Here is a 12,393-nt window from a genome sequence, read left to right as displayed (position 1 = left end):
CTTCAAGGGAAAACCAACGCATGCTCAAGAGGTAGCAGTGAGCAACCTATATGATGCAACAACAACAAGCACACAAGCAAGCAAGGGATATAACACAAATAAGCTTGCACAAGTAAAGGCATGAGATAACCAAGAGTGGAGCCAGTGAAGACGAGGATGTGTTACTGAAGTTCCTTCCTTTTGAGGTAAAGTACGTCTCCGTTGGAGGGGTGTGGAGGCACAATGCTCCCCAAGAAGCCACTAGGGCCACCGTATTCTCCTCACGCCCTCACACAATGCGAGATGCCGTGATTCCACTATTGGTGCCCTTGGAGGCGGCGACCAGACCTTTACAAACAAAGTTGGGGCAATCTCCACAACTTAATTGGAGGCTCCCAACGACACCACGAAGCTTCACCACAATGGAATATGGCTCCGCGGTGACCTCAACCATCTAGGGTGCTCAAACACCGAAGAGTAACAAGATCCGCAAGGGATTAGTGGGGGAATCAAATTTCTCTTGGTGGGAGTGTAGATCGGGGCCTTCTCAACCAATCCCTAAAGAATCAACAAGTTTGATTGGCTAGGGAGAGAGATCGGGCGGAAATGGAGCTTAGAGCAACAATGGAGCTTGGGGACGGAAGAGGTGGTCAACTCGGAGAAAAAGACTCCCCTTATATAGTGGAAGAACAAATCCAACCGTTATCCACCAAATCTGCCTGCGAAGCACGATACTACCGCACCGGAGACGCGGTACTACCGCTAGGGCATACGGTACTGCCACAAGGCATTGCAGTACTACCGCCCATGCAGCAGAATCTAAAGCAACCCTGATGCGATGAAGCAGAGGGAGGTAGAACCGCTGGCACGGTACTACCGCTCCCCCTTGCGGTACTACCGCAAGGCAGGGATAGTCCAGATTTGGGAAGGCACATACATACAAAAATACATTCGTGGCAACTTCCCTTGTGTTGGGATCTGTGCAAAAATCCGACATGGTAGTACCGCAAACCTGGAGCGGTACTACCGCGTAGGGCGCAGATGTAAAAAATTACATCCACCCCTACTACCGCTCATGCTGCTGAGCCTGGCCAGAGCACACGGTACTACCGCACCCAAGGAGCGGTACAACCGCGTAGGGCGCGGATGTAAAAAATTACATCCGCCCCTACTACTGCACTAGTAGCAGCACCTGGCCTGAGGCCACGGTACTACCGCTCCCAAGGAGCGGTACTACCGTGAGTACCTGCGGTACTACCGCGCCTACGGCCGGTACTACCCCAAGGCCCCGCGGTACTACCGCTCCATAGAGCAGTACTACCGCGTACCCCAGATCAGCAACACTAGGAGTCCTTCATTTTGCAAAGACACGGAGAGACGGAGGATGCTCCAAAGAGCCAAAGGAAAGGCGGTGCAAAAGGAGTAGACATGTACGTGATGATTCCACCCAAACCTTTCCAAAGCGGACCCCCTCTTAATAGTACGGCTTTCCTACGACTCAAATCCACCGAAAAGAAACGTAGAGAAACATCGTCTTCAATAGTCTTCGAGGGGCACCAAATCATCTTGTGCCTAGTCATGATATGTCTGAAATACTCCATGCACACGATTAGTCCGCAAAAGCATTGTCATCAATCACCAAAACAACTAAGGGATAAATATGCCCTTACAATCTCCCCCTTTTTGGTGGATTGATGACAATACGGGATTTGCACAAAAGGAGATAAAAAAGAACATGGGCAAACCCCACATCTCTAAAATATAGACGGGCTCCCCCTAGATGTGTGCTATCTAGAGAGGTGCTTTGGACTGCACGGCACACATACTAGGATCAACACTCCCCCTATATTTTGTAGACATGGCATACCTTGCAACAATAAAGCTAACACTAAGCAAGATAATAACTAAGAGCATAAAGTAAAGAGCACAAGATAGCATTGGCTCAATAAGGTACGCTAGAGTGCATATGTCTTACACCATATGATAGAAAGGTCTCACAAGCACAAACCAAACCAAAGCAAACGAGGTCCAACGGAACGAAAGCAAAGCGATAAGACGAAACACGACACACAACTCGCAAATCCTACACTCTCTCCCCCTATGGCATCGAGACACCAAAAAGGCAGAGAGGACACCTACGACACAAGTGGTGGCTCAAGCTGAAGCGATCGCTCGTCACGTTCCTCGTCAGACTCGGCAGCGGGGATGGTCTCCTCCTTGTCCTCCTCAGAAACAGTCCACTTGTAGCCCTGCTTCGCCATCCATTCTGCCTCTGGCGTGATGTGCTTCTCAGACCCGCTGGATATCTCCTCGCCAAACGTCCTCAAGATCCGCTTGTCGCGGCAGCGACTCTCCTTCTGAGCACATGAGACTTGTACTGCCCCTTGGCCTGCATGCAGAACAGAGCCTTCATCTTGTTCTTCAGCTTCTTAGCTCAAGAGGGCTCAGAAGATGAAGGCGAGTAGTCAGCAGAGCTATCCTCATCTGCGTCCTCCTCCTCCTCAATCTCATCCTCATCCACATCCATCTGTGCAGCCGCTGCCTCAGCACGGGTAGTAGTGTTGGCCCACTGGGTCTTGACATGGAGCTTGATGGGCTCATGACGAGTCCAGTCAGGGGCAAGAACTTATCATCGGGATAGAGCTTCTCCCAAGTCTTTGAGATCAACAGAAACAGGTAAGGTCCATAGATGGGTACCTTACGGTTGAACACCGCAAACCGAAGCTCGCACCACATGATATGTGAGACATCAAGTGGTTGCGTCTGAGAATGACGTGCCTCCTCACAAATGAGCATCATATCCACAAGATAGGCATGCACCTTGTCTTTGTCACCAATGTGTGGAAAGAGGGAGTTGCGGAAGATGCGATACATGATGTCAAGGAATGAGTTCAGCACCCACGCCTTCTTGCCACTGGGAAGCAACTTCTCAACATAGTAGGGCTGAAGCTTGTTCTTGTTGGCTGAGTCGGGATTGGCATGAGGGCGAACACCAACAGGCGTGTTGAGCCCCTCATCAGGAACCTGAAGCAAATCCATGAAGTCCTTCCATGTAGCAGTTATCCGCTGTCCATTGGTCATCCAGGTCATGGTCCGTTCCTCAACAGGATGGAAATGTACCAAGGCAAAGAACTGAGCCACAATCTCAGGGTCAAAGTCCAGGTGGAAAGAGATCACATCCTCAATGCCAAACTGGTCCACCAGATCCAAAGCCTCACCAAAATAGGCACGATGCTTATCCTGCCTCATATGATTCATGTCAATCCAGTGCACATCCACATAGATGTTCTTCTTGGCCTTGATCACATCCAGATAAATGAGATTCTGCTGCTTGGTCCAGATAAACGGAGATCTGGCGAGGTTCTCCGGCGCCGTTCTTGGGCAGAAGAGAGAGAGACGGCGTGGGGAGAAAGAGTTGAATGGGTATGGGGGAGTTGGAACTCCCCCTGCCTGCTCTTAAACCCCATGCGCTCGTGTCAGCACGGTAGTACCGCACGTCATCGCGGTAGTACAGCCCGGGCGGAAGTACCGCACCGTGGGCGGTAGTACCGCTCCTCCAGCGGCAGTAAAAAATTACTGCCGTGCTGGGTGCGGTAGTACCGTGCGCAGCTCCTGCGGTAGTACCGTGGCGAACCACGGTAGTACCATGGACCCAAGAAAATGCAAGTTTCGAAAACAGAGAAGAAAGAGGCCTTTGCAACCTTCAAGTGAACGGACACACTAAAGAGTGATACGTCCATTTTGCATCATGCTTTTATATCAATATTTATTGCATTATGGGTTGTTATTACACATTATGTCACAATACTTCTGCCTTTTCTCTCTTATTTTACAAGGTTTACATGAAGAGGGAGAATGCCGGCAGCTAGAATTCTGGGCTGGAAAGGAGCAAATATTAGAGACCTATTATGCACAGCTCCAAAAGTCCTGAAACTTCACGGAGGCAGTTTTTGGAATTAACAAAAAAATACTGGCGAAAGAATCCACCAGATGGGTGATAACCCACAAGTACAGGGGATCGCAACAGTTTTTGAGGGTAGAGTATTCAACCCAAATTTATTGATTCGACACAAGGGGAGCCAAAGAATATTCTCAAGTATTAGCAGTTGAGTTGTCAATTCAACCACACCTGGATAACTTAATATCTGCAACAAAGTATTTAGTAGCAAAGTAGTATGGAAGTAACAGTAACGGTGGAAAAAGTAACAGTAGTAGTTTTGTGGTAATTGTAACAGTGGAAACGTTAAAGTAACAAAGCAAAGAACAATATGTGAAAAGCTCATAGGCATTGGATCGGTGATGGAGAATTATGCCGGATGCGATTCCTCATGCAATAGTTATAACATAGGGTGACACATAACTAGCTCCAATTCATCAATGTAATGTACGCATGTATTCCGAATATAGTCATACGTGCTTATGGAAAAGAACTTGCATGACATCTTTATCCTACCCTCCCGTGGCAGCGGGATCCTATTGGAAACTAAGGGATATTAAGGCCTCCTTTTAATAGAGTATCGGACCAAAGCATTAACACTTAGTGAATACATGAACTCCTCAAACTACAGTCATCACCGGGAGTGGTCCCGATTATTGTCACTTCGGGGTTGCCGGATCATAACACATAGTAGGTGACTATAGACTTGCAAGATAGGATCAAGAACTCACATATATTCATAAAAACACAATAGGTTCAGATCTGAAATCATGGCACTCGGGCCCTAGTGACAAGCATTAAGCATAGCAAAGTCATAGCAACATCAATCTCAGAACATAGTGGATACTAGGGATCAAACCCCAAGAAAACTAACTCGATTACATGGTAAATCTCATCCAACCCATCACCGTCCAGCAAGCCTACGATGGAATTACTCACGCACGGCGGTGAGCATCATGAAATTGGTGATGGAGGAAGGTTGATGATGACGACGGCAACGAATTCCCCTCTCCGAAGCCCCGAATGAACTCCAGATCAGCCCTCCCGAGAGAGATTAGGGCTTGGCGGCGGCTCCGTATTGTAAAACGCGATGAATCCTTCTCTCTGATTTTTTTCTCCCCGGACGTGAATATATAGAGTTGGAGTTGAGGTCGGTGGAGCACCAGGGGGCCCACGAGGCAGGGGGCGCGCCCCCCACCCTCGTGGACAGGGTGTGAGCCCCCTGGCCTTGATTCTTTCGCCAGTATTTTTTATTAATTACAAAAATATTCTCCGTGAAGTTTCAGGTCATTCTGAGAACTTTTATTTCTGCACAAAAATAACACCATGGCAATTCTGCTGAAAACAATGTCAGTCCGGGTTAGTTCCATTCAAATCATGCAAGTTAGAGTCCAAAACAAGGGAAAAAGTGTTTGGAAAAGTAGATACGATGGAGACGTATCAACTCCCCCAAGCTTAAACCTTTGCTTGTCCTCAAGCAATTCAGTTGACAAACTGAAAGTGATAAAGAAAAGCTTTTACAAACTCTGTTTGCTCTTGTTGTTGTAAATATGTAAAGCCAGCATTCAAGTTTTCAGCAAAGATTATGAACTAACCATATTCACGATACACTTAGGTCTCATATTTACTCATATCAATGGCATAATCAACTAGCGAGAAATAATAATAAATCTCGGATGACAACACTTTCTCAAAACAATCATAATACGATATAACAAGATGGCATCTCGCTAGCCCTTTTTGGGACCGCAAAACATAAATGCAGAGCACCTCTGAAGATCAAGGACTGACTAAACATTGTAATTCATGGTAAAAGAGATCCAGTCATAGTCATACCCAATATAAACTAATAATAATGCATGCAAATGATAGCGGTGCTCTCCAACTGGTGCTTTTTAATAAGAGGGTGATGACTCAACATAAAAGTAAATAGATAGGCCCTTTGTAGAGGGAAGCAGGGATTTGTAGAGGTGCCAGAGCTCGATTTTAAAGCAGAGATAAATAATATTTTGAGCAGCATACTTTCATTGTCAACATAACAACCGAGAGATCTCGATATCTTCCATGCTACACACATTATAGGCGGTTCCCAAGTAGAATGGTAAAGTTATACTCCCCCACCACCAACAAGCATCAATCCATGGCTTGCTCGAAACAACGAGTGCCTCCAACTATCAACAGCCCTAGGGGAGTTTTGTTTGCAATTATTTCGATTTGATTTGCTTAGAGCATGGGACTGGGCATCCCGGTGACCAGCCATTTTCTCGTGAGTGAGGAGCGGAGTCCACTCCTCTTGAGAATAACCTTCCTAGCATGGGAGATACAGACAGCCCTAGTTGATACATTCGAGCATACAAAACAGAATTTCATTTGAAGGTTTAGAGTTTGGCACATACGAATTTACTTGGAACGGCAGGTAGATACCGCATATAGGAAGGTATAGTGGACTCATATGGAATAACTTTGGGGTTTATGGAAGTGGATGCACAAGCAGTATTCCCTCTTAGTACAAGTGAAGGCTAGAAAGAGACTGGGAAGCGACCAACTAGAGAGCGACAACAGTCATGAACATGCATTAAAATTAATAAACATTGAGTGCAAGCATGAGTAGGATATAATCCACCATGAACATAAATATCGTGGAGGCTATGTTGATTCTGTTTCAACTACATGCGTGAACATGTGCCAAGTCAAGTCACTCGAATCGTTCAAAGGAGGATACCACCCTATCATACCACATCACAACCATTTTAATAGCATGTTGGCACGCAAGGTAAACCATTATAAACTCCTAGCTAATTAAGCATGGCATAAGCAACTATAATCTCTAATTGTCATTGCAAACATGTTTCATTCATAATAGGCTGAATCAGGAACGATGAACTAATCATATTTACAAAAACAAGAGAGGTCGAGTTCATACCAGCTTCTCTCATCTCAATCAGTCCATCATATATCGTCATTATTGCCTTTCACTTGCACGACCAAATGGTGTGGATAATAATAATAATAATAATAATAGTGCACGTGCATTGGACTAAGCTGGAATCTGCAAGCATCTAATACTAAGGAGAAGACAAGGTAATATGGGCTCTTGGTTAAATCAACAATAATGCCTATAAGAGCCACTCAACATTTTCATTATGGTCTTCTCCTCTCGACCCCCAAAGAAAAGAAAAGAAATGAAACTATTTACACAGGAAAGCTCCCAACAAGCAAAAGAAGAACAAGAAATCTTTTGGGTTTTCTTTTAATTATTACTACTACAATCATGGAAAGTAAACTAACTAAAAGCTACAACTAAAATTTTTTTGGTTTTTCTTAAGGTTTTTCAAACACACGAGAAGGAAGCGAGAAAAAGAAAATAAACTAGAATGGATAGTACAATGAAAAAGTATGAGCACCGACAACTAGAATGAGTGTGTGAACATGAATGTAATGTCGGTGAGGAATATGTACTCCCCCAAGCTTAGGCTTTTAGTCTAAGTTGGTCTAGGGCCACGGCTGGCCTGGCGGATATCCAAAGTTGTAGCTGGGGTCGTACTGAGATACAGCAGCTATTGACTCATGAGCTGCTACTTAGAGGCGGGCTGCCTCCGTCCTCCTCTTATACTGGTTCGCCTCCTCCCTGGTTATAATATACCTCCCTTTTGCTTGAAAGTCAAAGAAAGTAGGAGCAGGGAGAGCAACATGGAAAGTGCGGCGCCTGTCAAACATTAGTCGATACTGGAGAGGCTGTTCATTCCTCTCAATAAACTGATGGCGAACCATAGCATCATAATCTAGATAAGCGGGAGGCAATTCCATATCATTTTCATGTATGGGTATCTCAAGAAAATTAGCCACACGGGTTGCATAAATCCCACCAAACAAGTCTCCACTTAAACCATTATTATGCAACCTTCGTGCAACAATGGCCCCCAAGTTATATTGTTTATCTCCTAATACGGCACTCTTGAGAACACTAAGGTCAGGAACACACATGTGACATGCCTCGTCCTTACCGTTTATGCATCTACCTATAAAGAGAACAAAATAATGTATAGCAGGAAAATGAATGCTCCCTATGGTAGCTTGTGTTATCTCTCTAGATTCCCCCACAGTGATACTAGCAAGAAAATCTTTAAACTCATATTTGCGAGGTTCACTAGCACTACCCCATTGTGGAAGTTTGCAAGCAGTATTAAAATCTTCTAAGTCCATAGTATAAGATTTACCATAGAGATCAAATAGGACAGTGTGAGAATTGCGTGAAGATGTAAATTTGAACCTTCTCACAAAGGAATCAGTTAGGTAATAATACTGAGGGCACTTATCTAGCATGAAGCCCTCAAGTTCAGCATTACGCACATATGCGTCAAATTCCTCCTTAATTCCTGCTCGAACCATGAAATCTTCTGACGGCCATTCACAAGGCCGCACTTGAGCTTCTCTTGGTGGTTCATGGTCTGGCTCACGTATTGCGGGCCTGGGTCCTTGCTTCCTTGAAGAACCACCTTGGTACAATTTCCTAAACATATTTCTTCCTCTGAAAAATTTCTGAAATATTTAGTAACTCAAAATAAAAGTGAACCAAACTCAACAAAATTGATAGCAACTACTCCCACAAATGCCTAGAGACTAAATCATGCATTAGAACTACTTGGGACCATATAAATTTGACGTGCAAGCTCAAGAACAGGGTCACCTAGGTAGCAAAAATTTGCAATGAATAAAGCACTAGAACAAAAACTAATTGGACCAATGGAGGAGTCACATACCGAAGAACAATCCCCCAAAGCAGTTTTGTGAGTGGAGCTTTGAGCAAGGAGATCGAAAATCGCAGCAAAACGAGCAAGAACACGGGTTTGAGCTGGTGGGTGATTTTTTGGGGGGAAGAAGGAGTGTGTGAGTGCAGGAATAAGTGGAGGGGGGCCACCAGGGGCCCACGAGGCAGGGGCGTGCCCAGGGGGTGGGCGCGCCCAGGACCCTCGTGGCCAGGTGCTTGCTCCCCTGATGTGTTCTTAGTGCCAAATGTTCTCAAATATTCTAGAAAAAATCATATTTCATTTTTAGGGCATTTGGAGAACTTTTATTTTCGGAGGATAATTCAGAAAACTGACAGAAAAATACTATTTTTGCTTTATTTAATCTAAATAACAGAAAGTAAAAGGAGGGTACAGAAGGTTGTGCTTTCTAACTTCATCCATCTCATGCTCATCAAAAGGAATCCACTAACAAGGTTGATCAAGTCTTGTTAACAAACTCTTTTCGAATAACATGGAAACGGAGAAATTTCGAATAACACTAGGTTACCTCAACGGGGATATGCACATCCCCAACAATAAGGATATCATATTTCTTCTTGACAGTAGGAAGAGGAAATTCAAAACCTCCAATAATAATCGATGGAATTTTTCCAATAGAATTTATGCTGTGGACTTGAGGTTGCTTCCTCGGAAAGTGTACCGTATGCTCATTACCATTAACATGAAAAGTGACATTGCCTTTGTTGCAATCAATAACAGCCCCTGCAGTATTCAAAAAGGGTCTACCAAGGATAATCGACATATTATCGTCCTCGGGAATATCAAGAATAACAAAGTCCGTTAAAATAGTAACGTTTGCAACCACAACAGGCACATCCTCACAAATACCGACAGGTATAGCGGTTGATTTATCGGCCATTTGCAAAGATATTTCAGTAGGTGTCAACTTATTCAAATCAAGTCTACGATATAAAGAGAGAGGCATAACACTAACACCGGCTCCAAGATCACATAAAGCAGTTCTAACACAGTTTCTTTTAATGGAGCATGGTATAGTTGGTACTCCTGGATCTCCTAGTTTCTTAGGTATTCCACCCTTAAAAGTATAATTAGCAAGCATGGTGGAAATTTCAGCCTCCAATATCTTTCTTTTATTGGTGACAATATCTTTCATGTACTTAGCATAAGGATTCATTTTAAGCATATCAGTAAAACACATACACAAAAAGATAGGTCTAATCATTTCAGCAAAGCGCTCAAAATCCTCATCATCCTTTTTCTTGGATGGTTTAGGAGGAAAAGGCATGGGTTTCTGAACCCATGGTTCTCTTTCTTTACCGTTCTTCCTAGCAACGAAGTCTCTCTTATCATAACATTGATTCTTTGATTGTGGGTTATCAAGATCAACAGCAGGTTCAGTTTCTATATCATTGTTATTGCTAGGTTGAGCATCAACATGAACATCATCATTAACATTATCACTAGGTTCATGTTCATCACCAGATTGTGTTTCAGCATCAGAAATAGAAATATCATTGGGATTCTCAGGTGTGTCAACAACAGGTTCACTAGAAGCATGCAAAGTCCTATCATTTTTTCTTTGTCTTCTTTTTAGAAGGACTATGTGTATCAACATTTGTTCTCTGAGAATCCTGCTCAATTCTCTTCGGGTGGCCTTCAGGATACAAAGGTTCCTGAGTCATTTTAGCCCCTCTAGTCATAACACTAACAGCATTATCATTTTTCTTATTATTTAATCCATTGAGCAAATCATTTTGAGCTTTAAGTACTTGTTCTACTTGAGTGGTAACCATAGAAGCATGTTTACTAATGAGTTTAAGTTCACCTTTAACTCTAGACATATAATCACTCAAGTGTTCAATCATATAAGCATTGCGTTTCAATTTTCTACCAACATAAGCATTGAAGTTTTCTTGTTTAACAATAAAATTATCAAACTCATCTAAGCATTGGCTAGCAGACTTATAACGAGGAATATCACCTTCATCAAATCTATAGAGAGAATTTACCTTTACTACCTGTGTCGGGTTATCAAGACCATGTATTTCTTCAACAGACGGCAAATTAAGACCATGTATTTCTTCAATAGGAGGTAAATTCTTAACATCATCAACTTTAATACCCTTTTCTTTCATAGATTTCTTTGCCTCTTGCATATCTTCAGGACTGAGAAATAGAATACCCCTTTTCTTCGGAGTTGTCTTAGGGGTTGGTTCAGGAAGTGTCCAATTATTTTCATTAGTCAACATATTATTCAATAGCAATTCAGCTTGATCAGCTGTTCTTTCCCTGAAAACACAACCAGCACAACTATCCAGGTGGTCTCTGGAAGCATCGGTTAGTCCATTATAAAAGATATCAAGTATTTCATTTTTCTTGAGAGGATGATCAGGCAAAGCATTAAGTAATTGGAGAAGCCTCCCCCAAGCTTGTGGGAGACTCTCTTCTTCAATTTCCACAAAATTATATATTTCCCTTAAAGCAGCTTGTTTCTTATGGGCGGGGAAATATTTAGCAGAGAAGTAATAAATCATATCCTGGGGACTACGCACACAACCAAGATCAAGAGAATTAAACCATGTTTTAGCATCACCCTTTAGGGATTGTTTGGATAGCGGGATTGTAGAGAATCAGGTTTGCATAAACATGATTTCAGTTATAACAGCCTAAAACCAGGTTTGGATCATCTAACTAAACCATGGATAAGTACTACCCAGTTTTCTACAAGCCCAAAAAACGAGCTTTTAGAAAAAAATGAGTCATAGTCGTTTTTCTAAAAACGAGTTCTTTGTATACTCGAGTCGTATCGTCCACGTACGGCCTATTTGGTATCGATGGACCAACATCGGCAAGTTCCACACGTCATCTTCATAGTACATGCTAGTGGCCACGCCGGCGGCGTGGTCCAACGCCGGTACCATCGTACATGCTAATGGTCGCACCGACCGCGCGGTTCCAACGCCGGCACCATGACAATGGTAACATTGAGCTTGTTGGCATCGACAAGGTGACGGTGGACAACAACGAACTACTGCAAGAGTTGGTTCGCCATGCCCGTGCTCGGCATCACCGTGCCCAGCTGGGCCACGCCTCCACCCTGCCGTGCACTGGTGTCGCTGCCACTAGTGCTTCCGACTGCTGCGTGGCATCGTGTCCAACCCTCGCAGGGTTTCCAGCAGGTCAGCACCATGATGGCCTATGCTCCCGTGCTCGTTCTTGTGGGCAGCGTCAACATGGAAGCCATTGTTGTGCTCCAACTACGTCCAGTGTACTGGTGTATGATACTACAATCTCGTCCTCGTCAAGCAGCATGCAGCAAGCAGCATGCAGAGAAAGGGGACGCTGGAAGCATGCAGGAGGCGATCAGCAGAGAGAGTCATGCCTGTGGGAGGAGCGGGAGGCCTAAACATGTTATCCTATCTTTTTCCATCCAAACGAGGTATTGTATAGCCAGATCTTAACAGAAAAAACTAACAAAAACAGGTTTTCCTAAAAATCCTCTAAAAACCAGTTTTCCAAGATCTCACGTCTAATAATTCATATCCAAACAACCACTTAATGAGAACGGAAATAACTTAAGGACATAGTAGTAGCGAGTTTTCTCATCATTAGTGAATAGGGTGGCTATATCATTTAATTTAGTAAGATGTGCCACAACAGTTTCAGATTCATAGCCATAAAAAGGATCAGATTCAACCAAAGTAACTA

Source organism: Triticum aestivum, chromosome 4D (genome assembly GCF_018294505.1).
Source record: "Triticum aestivum cultivar Chinese Spring chromosome 4D, IWGSC CS RefSeq v2.1, whole genome shotgun sequence".
NCBI classification, from domain to species: Eukaryota; Viridiplantae; Streptophyta; class Magnoliopsida; order Poales; family Poaceae; genus Triticum; species Triticum aestivum.
Note: the sequence above shows the minus strand (reverse complement) of the source record.